Genomic DNA, 22,505 nt, shown 5'->3' with positions numbered 1-22,505 from the left:
AGTAGGTTCTTCCTGACTCCAAAGCCTCCCCCTTTTCCAGGCTGATGGACACACGGTTTGAATAAAACAAAATAACATACATGATCCAATGACATTGCTTGGGAGTCAGATGATGTCTTCTCTTCTGCATGCTCTTTGGGTACAATGCTTGCCTGAAAGTTGAGTACCCAATCCACCTCTCTGATCTAAAGTAAAATGGAGCCTCGGAGAAAAAGAAAGAAGAATGAGGTTAATAACATCACCAAGCTATCGTCACTGTTATATTTTGGTTCATATACATTTTCATTTTTTAAAAATTTATTTTGTTTTAGAGGTTATTTTACTATTTATTAGCAAGGGGGAAATGGGACGATATGGATGCCAAAATCTTCTTCCAAAGCTCTTAATTCTTGATCCATGGCTAGTTTTCTGACTCCATTTCCAGATGGTGGTTGAAAATCTTTCTGTTGCTTTCTTGTACTCCTAGGGAGCAAGGGCAAGCACACCCCTCTTCCCTTCCTCCCCAGACATCTATCCTCTCTGGTCATAAGAGGCAGCCCTTCCTTGGCATCTCCAAGGACCTGAAGGCTGGAATTCCTGCCTGCCTAGGATTCGTTTCTCTGGACATTTCCCAGGAATTTTCTCTTTTGTAAGCTATGGGAGTGTACAATGTATTTTAGGAAAATTCTATTTCAAATGAATTAAAAAATTTTTTTTAAAGATTTGGCTTTAAAGGGATAGGTTTTGGATTTCGGAAAAGTTTACATATGTAAACCATCTCATTCCCAAGCTAAGGGAGTTCAGTTCATTCATTAAGGGAGAATGAGAAAGAACCCAAGCTTTGCATTCCAGGGAGGGCTTTGGAACCCTAGAGACCAGAGATTGAAACCCCATTACAGACCAAGACATGAGACACATCACTTAAACAATCTGTTGCTCCATCTTCCAAATAGGATGATAATATGGATCCTACAGAGGTGTTGGAAGGATTAAATGAGATGGTGTATGCATATATGTAGCGATCTTATGGCATCAGGTCTCTTATAACCAGAGCAAGTCATTCAGAGGGCGAGACTGGCTATTGTCTTGCTAGGAAACGCTTGGGTCTAAGTGTCTGGAATGGTAATCATTACTTGGCTGTGTGAGTTTTAAACTTGCTCTGCAGAGAGGACACAGAGGAGTTAAACAAGAATACAGTTTTTAGCTCTTTTGGAGTTTTTTCCTCTTTGTTTAACATCAAAGTGGTCTGCAGTCCATTTCGCCAGTTTATACATATTGTTGTACTCAAAGAAAGGCTGGAGGAGCTGAGCTGGCTGCCTGATTAGCTGTGACTCCCTTGCAGGCTGGCTTAAGAGACCAAACGGAGTCTACCCCTTTAAGGTTTTAATGATAAGGGGGTGGGGGTCGGGGTGGGGAGAAGCTCCTTTCCTTTTTGAAGGAGACTGTGTGGAGGCCCCACTAATAAATCATCTGTTCCCTCTGCATGCACTCTGGCATTCACATAGGCACAGACTCAGATGGTTCCCACTTGCAATGTCTCATCAGGGGCAAATAGCTCCCAGCCTGGATGGCCAAGCTGCCTTCCAGACCCTTTTTGTGAGGAAGTTCAGCTTGTGACCAGCCCTGGGGACTCACTTGTGGGTGTATAAAGCCTGTGCAGCACCGGGAACAAAGTCAAAGGCTCGTTTTGTCCCCACCCCACCCCACTGCTCCTGTCCACTCCCCTGCTCTCCCTCCCCCTCCACTCTGAACTTCATGAGAGGAGAAAACCATCAACAGTGTGAGTTTAGGAGTTGGCCCTCTTGCCCGAGGGCTCCAGAAATAAAAGGAGCCAAGGAAAGTTAACTTGGGCTTTTTTTCCAACCCCAGCCTGAGCAGGACCCTGTGGGGCCTTCCAGGGTCAGACCCCTCCCCTATATCCTCTGCTGTAGCTCCTCTCTGAAGTACCCAGATAATAGCATCGCATGTATATTTCCTGAGTTTTTCAGATGCTACAAACCACCACCAGAGGGAAGAAATTAACTAGACGATGGAGAGCACGTGGCCCCCAGACCTCCTGGAGCCTTGGGGTTGGTAGTGTTGACTGACCGATCTGTTACCTCCACATCAACCAATCAGAGCGGTTCTTGTGCCTTGTGCCCACCCCCTACTCCCCTACCCCACCCCCATCCCTTACCTGGCCCTTAAGTATGCTTTACTGCAACCCTTAGGGGAGTTCAGGGTTTTCTTGGGCATGAGCCACCTTGTCCTCCTTGCCCAGCCCTGCAGTAAACCTCTCTCTGCTCCACACTCCATTGTTTCAGTTTGTTTGGCCTCATGGTGCAGCGGGCACATGAACTTGCCTCCTGTAACAGAATGGCTGCCGCAGAGAAGGGTGGTGAGAAGAAGGGCCGGCCGGCCATCCTGGAGGTGGTGACCAGAGAATATACTATCAACGTTCACAAGCGCATCCGTGGAGCGGGTTTCAAGAAGTGTGCCTCTCTGCACTCAGAGAAGTCTGGAAATTTGCCATGAAGGATGGGATCTCTGCCCATTGACACCAGGCTCAAATAGCTGTCTGGGCCAAAGGAATAAGGACCGGCCCAGACTGTATCCACGGGCGGTTGTCCAGAATATGTCATGAAGATTAGATTCAACAAACAAGCTCTGTACATTGGTTACCTATGTACTAGTCGCCACTTTCAAAAATCTACCAACAGTTAATGTGCAGGAGAATTAACTGCTGATGGTCAGATAAAGTTACTGAACTGCCAAAGAAAAAAAAAAAAAAAGGAAGAAAAAAGTAACTTGGCTGGAGAGCTGGGGATTGCATTTACCTGCCTGAATCTAACTCTTCTGTTCCTTCTTCCACCGCCCAGGGGACCTGGGGGTGCCACATGGCCACTTCTGGTAGCGCTGCACTGGGCCTGCCCCCCGTCCCTTCCAGCCAGCCTCGGGGAAGCCGCTGGCCCGCTCCCATCCACTGGAGTCGTCCGGAGCATGCCATACAGGTGTGCAGCTGGGATAACTGGTGATTAATGCATGTGTCTGGCCCGGCCTTCAGGGTAATTTGATTTGCTTGATATCTGGAGTGATCGCTCCATCTTTCCTTCCTCCTCCCTTTCTTGTTCTGAGTCTAGGGCAGTGTTTACCTTCCTTGGTGTTTTAAGTTGATGACGTTTGTTTCTGGTGTTCATTTCTGCCCAAATTTTAATTAAGTTTTGCACGAGACTTCTGTAATTATGGCCTTGTCTGGGTCTGTCTCCCTCATCCTACCTCTCCAAATTTGCTCAGAGTTCAGAACTTTCCCCAGGTTTCCTTTCTTCCTTCCCCATCATCAAACCCCAATGTTGATGGACGGGTGGGTGCCCCCAGCCCTGCAGCCTTTGGGTTTTATGGTCTGTGATAGCAGGAGCCACATCCTGCTCCTGACGGAAGCCATGAGGCTGGCGGAGAGAACGGACTCCAGAGTCTGTGGGAGGAGAGCTGGGCTTGTCCCAGGTAGTGGGACATCTGCAAAATAACCCCTGTAAGTAGATGCCACCTGGCCCGCCAGGAGGGTTCTGCCTCTATCACAAATAAGAAGCTGTGATTTCTTGTTCTTTTTCTTTCTCTTTCTAAGAGCTACATGGAGGCGGAAGCAGCCTACAGAGGTTCCAACTGAGAGAAAGCCCGCGTGGCCGAGACAGAAAGAGTGACAGAGGAACGGTCTAGGAGACAGATCAAGGGAACCGATGTCTGCCTGCCAAGTGGAGATAAAATTAGAGCAAGTAAGTCTGGTTCAACTTGTGGTGGGTCCACAGTTAGGGACAAGAAGTAAACCGAGCGTGCTTCTGAGGTTGCAAAAATTGGTGAAGTTATCCACCTGCAACTCTATTATCCACCTGCTTTTGTTTGGGTTTGCCTAACTCACAAGTAGGAGACTCATAAGGAAGGTATTCTGAATTGGCAGAGGAGAAAGAGACCTTATTTGTAGGAAAAGGTTAAGAGAAATTTCAGGCCCGAGCGGTTAAGAGGATGACCTAGTGACCCTTTATGGTTTTAACATGGACATCTCATTAAGGCTGTGCTGGGTTTCGTCAGGACAGAAATGACATGGGGTGTGGTCCTTGCCTGCCCTGACGTGGCGTCCAAGTCCTGTTGGGGACAATAAGGCGAACACATTTAGAATAGTTCAAAGAGGGCCACGTGGTGCCACGAAGGAGGGAATGGAGTAGGGATCAGGACGTAGCCTCTCTTCTCTCCTCTGCCACTAAGGAGTGCTGGGAACCCAGGCAAGCTATTGCTCAGGCTCTGTGCCCTAGCTACGTATTGAGTCAAATGAAATAATCTCCTAAAGTTCCTTAGAGTCTTAATCTTCAGAATCTAATCACCAACACCGGTGGATAGATCTGTCGTAGAACCAAGCAATAAAAGGAAGGCAGCAGATGAAAGATGCTGTGAGCCCAGGGTTCAGGAAGGGCTTGTGTCTCTGAACGAAATGGCTTGAGGAGGGACCCCTGAGGAGCAGCGGCTTGGGGGGTTGGGCTTTGAAAGGTGGGCAGGAGATCCAGTAGCGTCAACACACGGTGTATTTGGAGAACAGGGAAGAGGCCAAGCGGTCGGAGCAGTTTGTCAAGGTTGGTATCCGGAGGGAAGTTGGCAAGTTGGGCTGGGGCCCGATGGGAGGGTGGTGAACTCTGGCCTAAGGAGTTTGTGGGTAAAAGGCAGCTCTTGAACGTGTGATGTAACAGAGGGCAGGCTAGACAAGGTGTTTCAGGGGTGGTGTGGAAACAGACCAGCCCTCATTTCTGGCATAAGTACTGGTCTCTCTGTGGTATCAGAAGCTTCACCTGGATGTCCTCCCCCTGCTCCTGGACACTGCTCCTCCCTGCTCAGTGGTGCTCAGTCAGCGACAGAGGATTGGGTCAGAAATCAGGGCAAAAGTTAGGGAGGGTATAGTTCAAGTGGTAGAGCACATGCTTAGCATGCACAAGGTCCTGGGTTCAATCCCCAGTACCTCCTCCAAAAATAAATAAACTTAATTACCTACGCCCTGCCAAAATAAAATAATTAAATAATACAATAATAAAAATATTAAAAAATTTTTAAAAAGTCAGGGAAAAAGACAAGTAATAAACTGGGGAGAGTGGTAATTGCATTAAAACCCTTTTTATTTTGGTTAAATATATACAGCATAGAATTTATCATTTTAGCCACTTTTTAGGTATACAATTTGCTGGTATTAAGTACATTCACGTGGTCAAACAACCATCCCACTATCCATTTCCAGAACGTTTTCATCATCCCAAAGAGAAACTGTGTACCCATGAAACAATGACTCCCCATTCCTCCCTTCTCCAGCCCCTGGTAACCACATTCTACTTTCTGTTTTTACAAATTTGCCTGTTTTAGGTACCTCTTACAAGTGAAATCATGTAATTTTTGTCCTTTTGTGTCTGGTTTATTTTACTTAGCATAATGTCCTTGAAGTTCATCCATGTTGTGATGTGGATCAGAACCTCCTTCGTTTTCAAGGCTGAATAACATTCCATTGTGTTTATACCACATTTTGTTTATCCATGCATCTGCTGGTTGGTTCCCACCTTTTGGCTGTTGTGAGTGATATTGCATTTACAATTTGGAATTTGCCTGAGAAAAGTCTCACCCTCTACGCATTAAAAAAACCATTTTTCTGCGGAGAACTCTGAGCAACTGAAGGACTCCTAGGCGCCTGGTTAGTTGGGTGATGTGGCGAATGGGATCTGACGGCCATTGGGGATGTGGAACTAGAATGGCTTTCTGACAGCTGCTTGAAACTCTCAATGAGATTTTTAGACAAGGTTATGGCCAAAGGATGGAAGCGTCCTCTGGAAGGAGAGGGAAAATCCATCCTCTGCCCCTGAGTTTCCTCTCCGCTTCCTCTCCTGCCCTCCCCCAAATCTGCTCATGGAGAAGGGTTATTTGTTGCAATAAGTACTGACTGATCTTAAGCCAACTTGTTATTTCTCTCAGGAGTATTTGCATTTTAAGTCTCATCTCTCATCGGGGAATAAAACTAGATTTTGCTAATTGTCAAATGGATTCCAGCAGTTGGTACTCAGGTGGAAGAGGTGGGGGGGCTCTTCCCTGACCTCCTGCCTTGCTGGGAGTCTGGCTAAGGTGACCTTCCTCTCATACACCCTTTGGGATGAAGAGGAAGGTACTGGCTCTTTTGGAAGGCTTTGCCCCCACAGGAGGAACGGGAGGAGGGACTAGAAACCTGAAGGATGGAGGAGCACTCCCTTGCTTTTGCTCCTTCCTGTTGCCACCATTGCCAGGGAGAATCCAGGCACTGTCCCGGGGGCTCTGCACAGCCTTGCAGTTTCTCAGCTTTTCCGGGATGGGGGCAGTTGAGGGCATAACTCCCTTCCTTTGGGGACTGTCTGGAGATTTGAGCACTGAGGAAACTATCCCCAAGTTAGTTTCACAGAGCGTGACTGACCTGCCTGGATGGGGGACACTTCAGCTGTTTGCATGCACGACTGCAGATGGTTCAGAGACCAGCTTCTCCAAGTGCTCTGCGTGCCAGGGCAGCCTTCTGGTGATGAGACTTGCCTCAGGGGTTCCCACTCTGCCTCCGCATGTCCAACCCCTGAGACACAGGGGAGGCTTGTTCTGCCCCAGGAAACCTCACAAAGCAGAGGTGACAGGAGCTGGGTTTTTTTGGAGTGTCCTTCACACACACGTGGTGGAACAGAAAGAGAAGAACCCGCTGAGCAAGCAACTATTGTGGCAGGGCGTGTTAAAGGAATCTGCAAAGAGTCCTTTCTCTTTGGACACTTAATAAGGAGGACAAATGTGGTAGTGTGGTTGTCAAATTCAGTCAGCTAGTCAGTCAACAAACATTCAGCAGGTACTTCCTATGTACTGGGCACAGGAGATAAGGAGATAAAGGTCTGTTTTCTGTGTGTATAAAGTCAAGATGAGGAGAAAGGCAAGTACATAATCAATTATAAAACAGAGTGTGGAAGGTTGTTATTTCCTCCAAATGGGCCACAGTCATTATTCTAAAATATGGTATATTAATAGAAAGCTTGAGGTATAGTAAGGCCAACAGATCAGGAGACATTTACCACTGAAAAGATAGTGTTATAATCACAGATTGCAAGAGAAGGGGGCAGGCCACGCCATGAGGGGCCACACGGGGAAGGACCAGAGTCATCAGGAGGCAGAGGGAGGGAGAAACTGCGGGCAGGAGCCTTTCTAGTGGTTTCTGTGGGGAGGAGCCATGAGGCAGGGTGAGGAGGCTTAGGACTGTCTAGTTGGAATGCCTTCAGTGGGCTCTGGGGCATACGACTGTCCCTAGCTGTCTGGTACCTGGCCTTGGGGGCATTAGGGCAGGTGCAGGGTGGCCCTGAGTGAGACAGCTGATAAGTGAGATGGTTGGGCTGCCGGCTCTGGATTGGTTGGTTTGTATTTGAAAAGTGCGCTCGTGGGTTAGCTGTTTACTATGTCTCAGAATGGGTTTCCTGGGAGGGCAGTCTCTCCGAGGTCAGCACGGACCCTGCTGTCTGTCAAAGCATCAGAATACAGAAAGTAAAAGCCATAACTACGGCAGTATTATTTCTGGCCCCACACTCTTTTCCAGAACCTGCCACTGGCCCATCAAGAAGGCGGTTTATTTCCTCTGCCCTTGAGCTTGGAGGACCTTTATGACCTGACCAAAGAATAGACTGGAAGGAATAACACTGTGTGACTTCCAAGTTAGGTCACTAAAGGGATCAGGGCTCCTACTGGGCTCTTTTTCTGTAGGGACACTTGCCGTTAAGAGGAAGCCCAAGGGACCTTTGGAGTCCGCACGTCCATATTCTGATGGGGAGCCCCAGCCAAGCGCCCAGTCGTCAGCCTGCACCTAGCACTGGACACGGGAGTGAACATGGCCTTAGATTCCAGCCCTCAGCCTCTGAGCCGCCCCGGCTGATGCCAACTAGAGCAGAGGAAATCCATCCTTGTCGAGCCTGCCCAAGTGCAGATTCAAGAACAAAATACATGGGGTCATTATTTTCAGCCACTGTTCTTGGGGTGGTTTGTTGCCCAGTGGGAGGTAACCGGGACCCAGGGTGGTAAGATGATGCTGTGGGGAGAGCTCTGGAGGTTTGGCATCCACGTGGGGAGAGTAGGGACAGGGTTAGGGGTGGAGGCAGGTCAGAAGGGCATTCCAGGGATGATAATAACCAAGACTGAGAGCTTACTGCATGCCCAGGCACTGTGCTAACTGCTTTTGTTCATCTGAACTATTTCCACTCCCGATACTTCTGACATCAAATGTGTGGGGCTCTTCCTTACACCAGCCAGTTCTCCAACTCTCTGGACACCAGCTGGCTATCCTACAGTCCAGTCCAATTCTAACATTAACTACCTGCCTTAGTGCAGACACCACAGGTTAAGGGCTCAGGCCCGCAGGACTGCCCCCCTCACCTCCTCCCTCCACTTCAGTTGCAAGTCCCACGTTGTGACCTGTACTTCTGAACAACCAGCTGTAAACTAGAGTTCCTACAACCCCTTCCTCAGCTTTGATAGTTGCTAGAACGGCTCACAGAACTCGGGGCAAGTTACTTACCATTACCAGTTCATTAAAAAGGCTACGACTCGGGATCAGCCAATGGATGAGATTCATAAGGCAAGGGAATGGGGGTGGACCGGTGCGTGGGGCTTCCATACCCTCTTGGGCACGTCATCTTCCCAGCACTTTGATATGTTCACCAACCTGGAGACTCTCAGAACCCATCATTTGGGGGTCTTCATGGGGTTTTTATTATGCGGGCATGATTTGTCAAATCGCGGCCATTGGTGACTGAACTCCATCTTCCTTACTTCCCAGGAGGCTGGGGGTGGGGCTGGGAGAGGGACCCTCTGATCACACCATTGGTTCCTCTGGCACTCAGCCTCCATCCCCAAGCTATCCGGGGGCCCACCAAGTGCCACCTCATTTGCATAAACTTAGGTTTTGTTGAAAAGGGCTTGTTACGAGTTACAAAGAAAGCCCCTATCACTCAGGAAGTCCCAAGCACTATAGAAATTCTGTGTCGGGAACTGGGGAGAAGATGAAATGGACATTTCCTACTGTGTCTCAGTGAATTAGCTCATTTCGTCCTTCCAACAACCCTATGATGTCAATACTATTGAAACAGAGCAGGACCTGTGGGGTCCTCCCCAGCACAAATCCTTTCTCTGTCCCCCATTTCTTCTTTGTAGGAAACAGACTTCCTTCAGCCTCCTTGACCTTCCCTGAGTTTCAAAGGGCAGATTCACACAGTTGCTAAGGGAGGGAGGATCAGTCAAGAAACAAGAGTGCAGCCTTGGGGCAGGGTCCTGCTTCCTCCTCAATGAATATACGTCACAATACCTTTGAGTTCTGCTAAGATCCCCACCCGGGTGAGGTTGGCAACTTCAGGCTGGACACAAGATTCCACCCTGTTACCTCACCACCAGCCAATCAGAAGAAAGTCATACACCTGGCAGCCCTCACCCCAAATGTTACTTATAAAAAACTTTTCCCAAAAAACCATCGTGGAGTTTGAGATTTTTGGGCACGAGCCACTGGTTCTCCTTGCTTGGCCCTGCAAAAACTTTCTCTGATCCAAACTCTAATGTTTTACTTTGTTTGGCCTCACTGGGCATCGGGAACGCGGACTTTCTTTCGGTAACACTATTCCTACTTGAGGGTGAGCAAACGGGACTCAGAAAGTCACACAGCTAGAGCAGCCTGGAGAACAGGGGTTCCCATCAGGCAGCCTGACTTTAAGTGCATGCTTTTAACTGCTAAATTATGTTGGTTTATTGATCCCACAGCCTCTTTCTTTATCACAGAAATAACGGGGACTATTCATTGACTTGTTAACAAAAACATTTATTGAGTGTGTACTTTGTGCCGCACATGATGCAGGAGCTGAGTTTGAAGAGGAAGAGTTAGACGGCCCGCGGAGAGCAGGCGGCCCTAACGAAGGAAGGAGACACCAGAGAACCTGGTGCCTTTTACCTTAACTGTCTCATTTTGAAATAAAGATCGATTTATGGGAAGTTGTGAAAAGAATGTCCAAAGAAGTCCTGTGCGCCCCTCAGCCCTGCTCTCCTGAAGTTGGCATTGAAACCTAGTTCCCCTAACCCTGAGTGCCTCTGCTGAGTTTGTGATTAACCTCTCTCTCCAGAACTTCATTCCCTGTCCTGTCCCACCCCCGTGGCCCTCTGGATGGAGGAGTATCAAAGAAAAGGAGGGACTGAGACCAGGCAGGACCCTGCAGGGCCTTCAGGGTGCAAAAGCCCCTTTGTGTCCCCTCCCCCTCAACACACACTCTTTTTTATTTTTTAAACAGAGACTCTTGTTTGCAGAAAAAGCCTTTAGTGTTGTAGGCCTTTTCTGAGTTCCAAAGAGCAGATTCAAGGAGTTACTAATTAGGGAAGTGAGGGAATGTGGAAACAAAGGAAAAGTAGTCAAGAAACAACAGCTCAGCGATAAAACAGTCCCAGTTCCTCCTCCCGGGATGTGTCTAGCAGTCTGACCTGTATCTCTGAGTTGTTCGGCAGGAACTGGGACCTCCACCCACATGGAGGATGGTGACCTCATGCTGCGGCCCCAGACGCCTATTAGAACCTTTCCCAAGAGTGGACTTTCCTGAGAAGGAAGAGAGGATGTGGATGGCGGGTGATGATGTGTGAATGTGGGTGGGGTGCGGACGATGGCCACGCTGACCTGTGACCTATGACCCCATGCCCGCCTTCCTCTGCCCCTTCGTCACTGCCTCCAGAGCTGCCCTCTGAGTGCCAGCCCCCCAGCCTGGCTGCTTGCCTCCCACCTCCCCGCCCTCGGGCCCATCTGCCTCTGGAAGCAGTTGCAGAGGATTATTGTGTTTGGGGTTTTTACAGAACATGGGATGAAATACAGAGCATACCTTTACACTTCGTCTCATTTTCTTCCTGTCACCACAGCAAAGCATTAAGAGGAAGTCATTTTACACTTGCCGCAGCTGCTACTGAATTTAGATTGGAAAAATGATTTGCTTGAGCAAAGTGGCGATTAGATAAATCCCATGAATTTGTTGCTTAAAAAAATGCATTTGTTGGGGAAAGAGAGGGCTGCCGCTTGGCTCTTTGAGGGGGTGGGTTCAAGAGACTTTGGCTTCACTTGGGAGTTTGGTCATCTTCTGTCCATCAACCACAGAGAAGCATTGGGCTAACAGGAATTATGAAGGCCTTTCAGCCCTTTGGCATCTGATAAAACCCTTTCCTTTTTCATGGTCTCATTTAATCCTCACAATGAGATGGGCATGGTAGCATAGGAGTTATATTACCTTCAGTTCATAAATAAGGAGAATGAGAGATGAACCCACCTGCTGCACAGCCGGCAAGGAGAGGGTCCCTCTCTAACCTCTGAGTCCAGCTCAAAGCCTCTGCTCTTTGGATGACCCATTTGAATATCTGTGGTCCAGCTGGTTTTGGGAGGAGATTCACACTTGGAAGAGAAGCAGCGAAAGACACTTGCCATTTATTTTAGGCTCATTTGAGGGGGTGGGATTACGTTGGTTACTCATTTACTCCGAGACCTTAGAACACCAGGACCCAAAAGGTACACCCAGGGCTGGCCTCGAACAAAAGGGGAAGTGATCAAAGTTGCCTTTGGTGGCCCGGGCTTCTCTTCTCACTCAGGGCTCCGTCCTGCCTGCATCCAGGAGGTGGAAGCTCTGCTCCTGCCGCTGCTTATTAAACCAGGGCTGGGTCTTGCGCCTGTGGCCAATGTCCCCTGTACGTGTGGGGTCCCTGTCACTTTCTGCAGCCACTGCTGCACCAGGGGCCCTTGTCCTGTGGGTTTGTCAGCACCTCTAGCCCCTGCAGAACCTCCACTAGGTATTTCTGAGGATGCTCAGTAGTGTTCTGCTGCCAACAAGCCTGTACCCACTCTGGCCTGCTCTGTGCCGTCCCCAGGAGGTGCTGAGCCTCTGGGTGTCCATTCTCAGTGATTCTCTGTCGGGGGAGGCTGCCTGTTCTGGGCCGTTAGTGCCCCAGTGTGCCTCAGAATTTCAGCAGCAAAGCTGCTCGGCATCCTACAGGACTCCCAGTCACCTTAGGACACAGTTACAGGTGCTGGTTCCTTGTGAGGATTAACTTTTGACACCCAGCGTGCTTGGCACACACGCCCCTGCGTGACCCCTGGCGCCATGTGGGACTCGGGTCAGGGTCAACCCGCCTCTCTGCAGATGGCTGTGGCTGGTCACTGGGTCAAGCTCAAGGGCCTGGTGCCTTCTTTGCTCTGGGCGGGTTCTCTCTGTAATGTAATAACTGATAAGGGAAGTGTCAAGTATTTATCCCCCGCCAAGACTAAAATGCGAGTCACTGATAAAAGCCTTTAGCAATTGTTGGCTATCCACACCGCCAACCACCGTGAGAGGAGCTTTACACACGTTATCTCCTTTTAATCCCCAGAACAACCCTGAGACCGCACAGCCCACGGGATCAGAGGTCAGCAGGAGCCGGGCAGCTCAGAATGTCCAGGGGAAGTGACCGTACCTTTCTGCGCCTTAGTCCTTCATCTGTAAAAAGAGCCAGTTACACCATCCTTCTTTTTTTCTTTTTTAAAATTAATTTTTAATTTTGTTTAAATTGAAGTATAGTCAGTTTACTATTTTGTGTCAATTTCTGGTGTACAGCATAATGTTTCAGTCATATATGTACATACATATATTCCTTTTCATATTTTTTTCCCTTTTGGGTTACTGCAAGATATTGAATATAGTTCCCCGTAGAAACTTGTTCATCTGTTTTATATATGGTAGTTAGTATCCACAAATCCCAAACTAGTATGTTCTTTAAAATCTTTTACTCCAAACTTCATTTCTGTTGCCTTTCTAAGGAATATCCGCCACCCCACAAAAGTCAAAATGTAAGCTCCAAAAATATGCAGGACTGATTGTAGAAGTTCTAATATTTTATCCATCAGTAAATCAATAGGTTATTATTCTAAGGAGGGAGCTGTTTAAAACTATCTGTTAATGGTTATTTTTTAATTTCAAGTAACAGAAAGTTGACCTCTGCCTGGCTTGGCGAATAGGGGACTTAATGGCTCGTCTCTGAAAGTCCAGAGCTGACGGTAGGCTTCTGCTCTTCCTGTCTAGGTTTTGCCCTAGCCCATGGTTCACCTTTGTCCTTCGTTTGCAAGACGGTCACCCTCAGTGACAGGGGCTTGCTGTCATCGAAGGGGAGAAAGCACTGCTTCCTAACTGTTGAACAGTTTTTTACTTTCAGACTGGTTGGTTCATCCCTGAACTGCTCTAAATAAATCCTAGGAATTAATTGGCACGGGCCCAGGTTATTATCCACACTTAAAATCAAGCACTGTGGCACAAGGGATCATATTTTACTGATGGCTGGATGCCAGTGGAATCTATCCTTTAGAGCTGGGGGTAGATTCAGTCCCACCCAAGACTCCTCAAGGCTGGGCAGATTCTCCAAAGGAAATTCTGGGTAGTGCAACAGTCAGGGTAGAACAGGTCATGCTGCGGTAACAAACAAACCCAACATCTTAGTGATTTGAAGCAACAGAGACATTTCTTGCTCAAGTTTGATGCAGGTTCAACAGGAAGGCTCTGCTCGTGGGGGTTGCTCCTGGCCCCAGGCTGATGGAGGCTCAGTCTGTGCAGGAGCTTTCACTACAACTGTCACAGGGAAAGAAAGCTGGAGAGTTTGGCGCCAGCAGTTAAATGTTTCCACCTGGAAATGACACACACCACTTATGGAAGCCTTTCATTGGGGAAAACAAGCCGAATGGTGACGTCTGCCTTCAAGGAGGCAGGAAAGTGCAGTCCCCCTGCAGGCCTGGAAAGAGAGGGCAGCTGTGTCAGTGAACAGCAATGATGGCTGACTCAGCAGGAGCGGATGCAGAAAGGTCATCCACAAATACTCAAGGCGATACTTCTGCGATCATAACAAAAGGATTTTGGGAGGTGGCTGTGATGAACTGGAAAGAACACCAACACTGTGGCTGAACATCCGGATTGGAGTGTGATTGAAATTTACCAGCTCTGTGTCTCTAGGCAAGGAATCTTTGAGCCGCGGTTTTCCCAACTGTAAAAATAGGAATGACTGTATCCATCATGCTGGGTCTTTATACAGTTGGATGAAATAACCCATGGGAAAGCATACCATGCGTTTATAACCGCTGTATGCTACGTAAGAATTATCGTAACACTTCTTTGACTTCTTCTACTTATGTAAAACCTTAACATCAACCCTTGTCAGTTCTGGAAATTGCTGACTCTGTTTACCACTCTGATCCTATTCTGCTCTCCCCAAATGCAGGTTGATAGAAATGGTTCTGATTTTCCAGGTAGTCTCCTGGGGGAAACTGTTCCTTTCTCTTGTTTGTGCTTTCATTTCACACTCGTGTCAGTGGTCTGTTTCCTCACAGATGACACAGAGTTTTGGTTCTGTAAAGGTGTCAGTAACATGAGCTCTCTGAACTCTCCAAGAGGGGCAGGTGGGCTGAGACCATGGCCTGATAGCAAAGCATTCCTTCCTGGAAGCTTAATGATCAGGGTTCCCTTCAGGGTTTTGTTATCTGTAAACTAAAGGCAAATCCCCCAGTCAATTCAGCCTCATTTTGCTAATTTGTAAAGTGCAGATAAAAATTCCAGCCCTATCTTCCACAGAGGATTTTTGAGAGGATAAAGGAATTAGCATTCCCCTTATGTGTCCCCAGATATGCAGAGGATACTTTCAAGGTGGGAGTAAGGCGCTGAGTCAGGTGCATGGGGGAAATTAGTTGGATGTACGAGGAGCCTGCGCACACATGGGAGGCCTGTTGGGCCTTCTGCAGGGAGGCTGGGGGCCTAGTCTCATGGGCTGTGAGCACTCTGGCTATTGTGGGTACCGCAGAGACAGGCCGTGTGTGAGGCGGGGAGATGGGGAACGTTCAAGGGAAGATGGATCCCCGAAGGGATGGCACTGACTGCTCCCCTCCAGTTCCCCCTCTCACTTTTGGTAGCCCCATCAAGAGAAGCTGGAGTAGGTGTAGAAGGGGTGGGGAGGGGCACCCAGGGATGGAAAAGCAGAGAGTGAGCCTGTGACAAGGGTCGTCATCTTGAGGGCCCTGACTGGCATGTGGCAGTGTGCCTGGGGACGGTGACTTACCTGGACAAGTTGTCAAGGAATGCCCTTCTGGGGTTTTGCAAATCATTCCTTTGACCCAGTTTCCCAATTTGGAATGGGGGGAGGGGGGAAGCAAGAGAAGAGTTTTACAATAGTCTCTTCACTGGAAGCGGTGTCAGCCCACCTCCTGGGTCAGCACTGCGCCTTGTGCCCTTGCCGAGAGCCCCAGGGGTGTCTCTGTCCCGCCACAGCTCTGAATCAGCTGCTGTTCCCCTGATGGTTCTGCAGGAGCAGGGCTTTGGGTGAGGGCTAATTAGATAATGCCTGCAAAGCACTTGGAGTTCCTTGGAGACGGGCGCCTCTCCATGTATTATTAATAGTGGTGAGCACAGTGTTTCCAAACAAAGCCGTGCCTACTTAAATACCCGGGGCAGAGGGAGGGCGGACAGAGGGGAGGGCTGGAGAGCTGACCCAGCTGAGAAAGCCCATCCTTTGGGAAGGCCTTCGGCCCCATCATGTGATCTTCGGGATGGGGACAGTGGGCGGGGACTGCCAGCGTGAAGTGGAAGTTGTGGAGCATCCCCTGGACAGGCGGGACTCATGTGGACAAGGTGAACAGGGCACTGGTCTGTGACGGGGGCACTGAGGAGGGAAACCAGTTAGCTGGCCTGGCTGTGCCCCCCAAGGGTTGTTTCCAGTTGGGGAGACTGTACCAGCTTCCAGGAGCACTGCCTGAGTTGGCCGGCCTTCCCTGAGCGACACCTCTCTGCTTTAGCTGGCTGTGTTTTCTATGGGAGGAGAGGAAATGACCCTCCTGGATTAACCCCAACCCCCTAAAAGTTGGAGTGCACCCCATGCAGATTTCAGTATCAAATGGTCGAGTCATTGAAGGATTAATGTGGGGAGGCTGGGGAGGTAACAATTCCTATGTTAGGGGTTGTGACTCTTCTCCCACTGAAGGATTTAGCTCAGGCTGTGCATCTCTGTCCCTCCTGATCCTGATCCCTGTGGCTGCTCAGGTGTGTGTACCCAGGGCACCCCCAAATGATATGTTGAAGTCCTTTATGGGCTGGATGTTTGTATCCCCTGAAAATTCATATGTTGAAGCCCTAATCACCACCCATGTGATGGTGTTTGGAGGTGAGGTCTTTGGGAGGTGATTAGGCTTAGATGAGGTCTGAGGGTGGGCCTCTCATGACAGAATTAGTGCCCTTATAAGAAGAGGGGTCAGAGAGCTCTCTCTTGTTCTCTCTCCACCTTGTGAGAGAAGGAGGCCATCCGCAAGCTGGGAAGAGATTCCTCCCCAGAAACGGGCCCAACTGGCACTTTGATATTGGGCTTCCCACCTCCAGAACTGTGAGAAATACATTCCTGTTGTTTATAAGCCACCCTGTCCATGGTACTTTGTTGTGTCTGCAGAGCAGACTAAGACAAAGTCCTAACCTCCAGTCCCTCAGGATGTGACCTGACCTGGAAACGGGCTATTGCAGATGTAATTAGATAAGATGGAGTCGACCTGGAGCAGGGTGGGCCCCAATCCAGTGTGGCTAGTGTCCGTACAAGAAGAGATTGACACACACAGAGGGAGAACACCTTGTGGAGACGGAGGTGGAGGCTGGAATGATGCATCTCCCGGTCAAGGGATGCCCAAGGTTGCTGGCCACACCAGAAGCTGAGAGGAAGGCAGGGAACCCAACCTCTCCTACAGAGAGAGCACAACCTTGGACTTCTCATTGGCAGAACTTTGAGAGAATAAATTTCTGCTGTTTTAAAGCACCCAGTTTTGGGGCTTTGTTCCAACAGCCCTGGGAAATTAACACTCTAGGGTCCAGGGCTGCTCAGCTGCGCTTTCAAGCTGACCACAAACACCTCTGCTGCCTTAGAACGCTGGCCAAGCTCAGGAGGCCTCCGCTCTCTTTGTGTCTCTATTTCGGGAAGTCTGTGCACACGGGCTCCCAGGTTCTCTCACTGAGGCCAGGCCTTCTGCTGCCAAGTTCTCACACAAAATGTTCCAAGATACAAAAGGGCTTAGAAACTCAGAGGCTTGGGCCAGTAGCAAAGCAAACTGCCTTCCTGTTCAGCCAAAGGACAAGCGTCTGAATATGGAAAATCATACATTGTTATTTATCCTTAGGAATCATCAGGTGACATTTTATTAGAGAACACCCAGCCTCATCACAGGTCCGTCCCACGAGTTACCACGGGGACATGGGCAGGCTTAGTGTGGGTCCATAAGATCCCAGTGCGTCAGATGATCTGGCAAGTTCTGGCACTGAAACTGCTTTGCTGCGCCTGTCAGGCACACTCTGTCCAGGGTTGGACATTAGAGAGCTACCAGAGTCCCCTTTCTCCCTCCTGCCTACTCTCCCAATAATTGAAGATCACATGGCTTTTCTACAGCTCCTTAACCACCGGTACCCCGGTCCCAGGCAGAGGGCATGGCACAGTGTGGGCAGCTGGGTCGCAGACACCTGGCACTACCTCCAGCTAGATCACCTTTTGGAAGAAACCTTCAGCGACCTCAAGACCAGAGTCCACCTCTAGAAGGCTCCTTTGAAATAGGACATTCCCTCCCCCACTGGCATCCTTGTCTCCCTGGGAGGCACTGGAAATAAAGTCTTCTTTTGTGTCAGTTAAGCTGCCCAGTTGACTCAAACCAACCAAATTTTTCTGCTTCCACATGTTAAGAGCCAGCATAATTTAGGTGGGGAAGAGATACAGAGACTTGTGTGGGAATAATTCATTTTAAAATTTGGGTTGCTGACCTAAATGTCCACCGACAGATGACTGGATGAAGAAGTTGTGGTATATATATACAAGGGAATACTACTCAGCCCTAAAAAATGTCATTTGCAGCAACACGGATGGATCTGAAGACTGTCACACTAAGTGAAGTAAACCAGAAAGAGAAAGAAAAATACTACATGGTATCACTTATATTTGGAATCTAAACAAACAAACAAAAAAGACACAAATGAACTTATTTACAAAACAGAGACAGACTCACAGACATAGAAAACAAACTTATGGTTACCAAAGGGGAAAGGGAGTGGAGGGGGTATAAATTGGGAGTTTGGGATTTATAGATACTAACTACTTTATATAAAATAAAGAAACAACAAGGTCCTGGGTGGGAAGAGTATAGCTCAGTGCTAGAGTGTGTGCTTAGCATGCACAGGGTCCTTGGTTCAATCCCCAGCACCTCCACTAAATAAATAAATAAATAAACCAACCTAATTACCATCCCCACCCCGAAAACATACACACACACACATACACACACACACCATATAAACAAGGTCCTACTCTATAGCACAGTGAACTATATTCAATACCTTGTAATGGCCTATAATGAAAAAGAATATGAAAAGAAATATATATATGTATAAATGAATCACTATGCTATGCACCAGAAACTAACACAACATTATAAATTGACAAAAATAAAATAAAAAGTAAATTAAAAAATGAAAGTCAATTAAAAAAAAAAGAAAAGTAAAACTTGGGTTGCTGAAGGCAGAATGGTCCCAGCTCATGCCTCTTGGTTATTAAAAGTGTTCTCAGGGTCAGTGGATGCTAATATAAACCGGTCTCTATGTTCAAAACAAAATGTAACTCTTATTGACACAACATTGTAAACCGACTGTACTTCAATTAAAAATAAAACAACCCAAAAAACATCTCTGAATTCATGTCGGTAGATAAGGATTTTATTTAGAGCATGCAGCCTGCATAGGTTTTGCTGGTGGTCACGTAAAGCGTTAAGTGGCGGTGCGAGTGGAACCGGCCCCGGGAAAACTCAAGGGTAGGCTAATTAATTGGGTAAAGTAATTCAGGTGGCGACCGTGGGTGGGGCCCTGTGTCGGGCGCTGAGGGAGAAGAATGAGAATGCGTTCTGAGTCAGGACAAGGGAAAAATACCGACTTCTGTGGTGTATCCCTTAGACACAGACAATACTGTCTCTGTATTATCTTACCAAATCTTTATGATTCCCACTCAGAGTCATGGAGCCGCCTGCCGAATTCCCCAGCCAGAAAGGCCCAGCCTCGACTCGAACCAGCTTAATTCCCATACCGACCCTAATACATGGTAGACGGTGGTAACGGGCATAAAACTAGCCCAAGAAAGCCCAGAGGAGGGAGAAAAGGGCCCAGGACGAAGAGAAGAGATGACCTGCTTTCTGCCATCACCCTGGTGACCAGGGGTGGCCTGTGTGGCTGTAAGGTCCGTGAGCTGAGGACACCGAAGAGGCTTGGCCGACAGGAGAGAGAGGTCACCCAGGGGACAGCAGGTTTGTTCCCCAACCTTCTGCAGGTGCCGCAGGCCAACCCTTCCGTGCTGAACGTGTTCTCGGATGATTCAGCACACTGTGTGCATGGGCTGGCTCTTTGCACACTTTTCCTAGAGTGACCCAGTTCCTCAGGAGGGCGGGTGAGAGTGACAGAGGTGGGCGGGGCACACTGGGAAGGCCTGTCACTCCCAGAAGGGCCCAGCTGCGGCACGCTGCCCGGGCTTTGGAGTGGCCAGAAAGCTGCATGCAGGGAGGGAGGAGCTCTTCATGGGTCAGTCACTTGCCCTGATTTGAAGGGGCAGAAGCACAGGGACTGCTGAGAGCTTGTTAAACAGATGGATCAGTTTCCTTGATGCACAAAAAGAAACTTTTACATGATTTGTAAAAACTTCAGTCATTATAGGAATAAGCTATGTGGATAGTAACATCTTAGCTTATCTCCTCTCTACCCCAAGGTAACCACCAACTTACGTTGAAGAGAGAGGTAGGCACTTTGCCTCTGCACGCCTTACTTAGGTAACTTAGGGAGATTCTTCTGAGTGTAACCAAAATAAGTGCCCATGGGATGGGATTGAATTTAATGTAGTGAAAAGGGCATTGGACTAGAAATAAGATCTTGATGTTCAACTAGATTCTGCTGCTAACATGCTGTCTTGCCGGATCTTCCATTTAAGACCTCGGCTGGACCTATTAGGACCAGGGGGGACTGTCATTTGGGAGCCTGGTAACCAGGAGATCCGCTCTGGCCCAATCTCACTCCACTTACAAGGCATCTGATCCCAGCACTTTCTAGCCAGACTTCTTTTTGGATTTTGACCTTTTTCTGCCTCTAGGGTTTTGGTACTTTTGTCATCAGTCTTCTTGTCTTAACCATCTGATTGTTGAGTTGGCCCTCTTTCTGGTTTGATGCATTTGGGCTAATCTCAGAAAACTTCCATAGGAGATCTTTAGCAACTTGGGCAAATAATCATAAAAAGGAGGTTAAATAATAATAGTGAGCATTTACTTGAGCACTTATATGATTCAGGCATGATGCTAAGCATGTCATATGACCTATCAAATTTATTCCTCCCAACATTTCTGTGAGACAGAGTTTAATGAACTTAACAGTGAGGATGCTTTTGCCTGTAATTAATGGAAACTCAAATCAAGGTGGTTTAAACAGTAAGGACATTTCTTGGCTCACAGAGCTTACAGGAATTCCAAAGGCAGAATGGACTGTAGAGCTGGGTGATCTTTTATCTAGAAGAATGACTTCAGGGACCCAAGTTCTTTCCATCTCTCTGCCCTGCCATCAGCGGTGTGGACTTTATGCTAAGGCTGGGTCTCCTTGTGGTTGAGGGCTGGCTGTCAGCAGCACTCAGGCTTCCCAGCTTTCTTCTTTATATTAAGCTTCAGGGAGGGAATTGCTTCTGGAAATTCTCTTAGAGGAACTGTCCTAGAAACTCTGGGCAAATCCCCTTGTATTTTTTGTTGGCCTGATCTGCATCATGTATCATAAACTGAAGAGGAGGATAAAACGATGTGGTTAGTTTAGATACATCAAGACCCACATCCAGAGCTAGAGAAGTAAGTCACACTGGCTTCCCCTGAGTCACACTTCCCCTGAGTCACACTGGCTGTGTGCTTGGCAGAGAAAAATCAAGGTTCCACCAGGAAAGAGGAAGGAGGGACATGAATGTTGGGTGGGCCACCAACAATATCTACTAAAATGAGGTTAACAAACTTGCCTGAGATTAATCTTGGGCAAATTAGCCTTGTTCTTAACCGCGGTTCCATGTTCACGCCATCTCAAACATTCCACACGTCTAAGTCAATTAGAAACACTTCAGCCAGTATAAGAAAAGATGGTGAATAAATGCTGTTCTAAATCTGAGACATGTTTAACTTCTCTAGATAGCCATTTTTCAAAGGATGTTTTATAAGTCTCAGTTAATGTTGAAGAATATTCTGGCATAACATATTTGATTGTCAGTTTATGAGTGGGTTATTTCAGTTTCAAAGTTCCAGATCTCTTTCTGAGTCCAAAATATGCAAGTGTACGGGATTTCATTCCAAACAAATCATAAAATCAAATAGTTTATCCATAATAAAAGCTGGGGAAATGAAACATTTATCTTCCCCCGAGTTCACTTTTCAGGACAGACTCCCCCAATTGACCTTACTTTGGGAAAAGGAATCAGAACTTGTGTGTGAGTTCGGTAGTTCTCAGTTTCAACAACAGCTCAAGCTGACTAGAATAATAAACGGAATATACTGATTTGCATCTACTGAAATGCCCAGAGCTAAGCAAGCTTCCTTTAGCTCTGTAACGTCACCAAAGATCCTGATTACTTCATTCTGTCCTATCTGTCTTTTGTGGTATTGCTGCATCTCAAGGTTAGCTCACCTCAGGGTCACAAGATGGTTGGACTACATGCTTCCCTCTCCCCATCTGTGGACCACGGGTGTCACTGAAAGAACTAGGAAGCTTCCTTCTCACAAATCCCCAGCAATGTTTCCTTGAAGCTCGTTGGCCTAAACCAATTGGTGTGGCCATGGGGATGGAAGGGGCTGGTTCTCTTACCCTGCATTGTGTACTTCACCTCTGGACTTGATCCTCAATGGCCAGCCCAGAGCCAGGACCTATATAGGGAAGGGAAGGAGAAATGATGCTGGGAAAGTAGCCCATGAAGGTCGACTGCTGTAGCTTACAGGAATAAGCGTTTGCCTACATCGATCAACTGTTCCTCACAGATTTCCCAGAAACAATGCATGTGATGGCACGGGAAGAAGGCAGTGAGAGGAGAATGGGGAGAAATAGAACAATCATCAAGTTGTAGGCACAGTTCGTTGGAATTTAGCAAGAGCTCTCTAGCCAACCCAACATGGCCGTGGGTGGAAAGTTAAAAATCGTGTCCTGACAAGGCTTGCTGAGTCATCCGCACCCCCAAAGCCACCTGCCTCCTGCCTCCTGCCTCGTCCCTCCTCCCCGTTGGTGGGGCGTTCTCTTCTAAGCCTCTCGGACAGCCTCAAACTTGATTCCATTTTTCTTATGTTTATCTGAAGCTCTAGCCACTGGCTAGGACCTCCCCACACGGTGAGGGGTGGTGCTTCTCCCTGAAACGCTTTCTTTGGAAGACCCACTGGGGAGACTCAGTCCTCAATAGTCAGAGGA

At 48.0% G+C, this 22,505-nt stretch overlaps 1 pseudogene; it reads left to right on the top strand.

Annotated features, from left to right (window-relative positions):
* Positions 1–2,310: 2,310 nt before the first annotated feature.
* On the top strand, positions 2,311–3,718 carry LOC102516911 (annotated as a pseudogene).
* The last annotated feature ends 18,787 nt before the right edge of the window (positions 3,719–22,505 follow it).

This window comes from Camelus ferus, chromosome 20 (genome assembly GCF_009834535.1).
Source record: "Camelus ferus isolate YT-003-E chromosome 20, BCGSAC_Cfer_1.0, whole genome shotgun sequence".
Taxonomy (NCBI): Eukaryota; Metazoa; Chordata; class Mammalia; order Artiodactyla; family Camelidae; genus Camelus; species Camelus ferus.
This window is presented reverse-complemented; position numbering and strand designations above follow the sequence as displayed.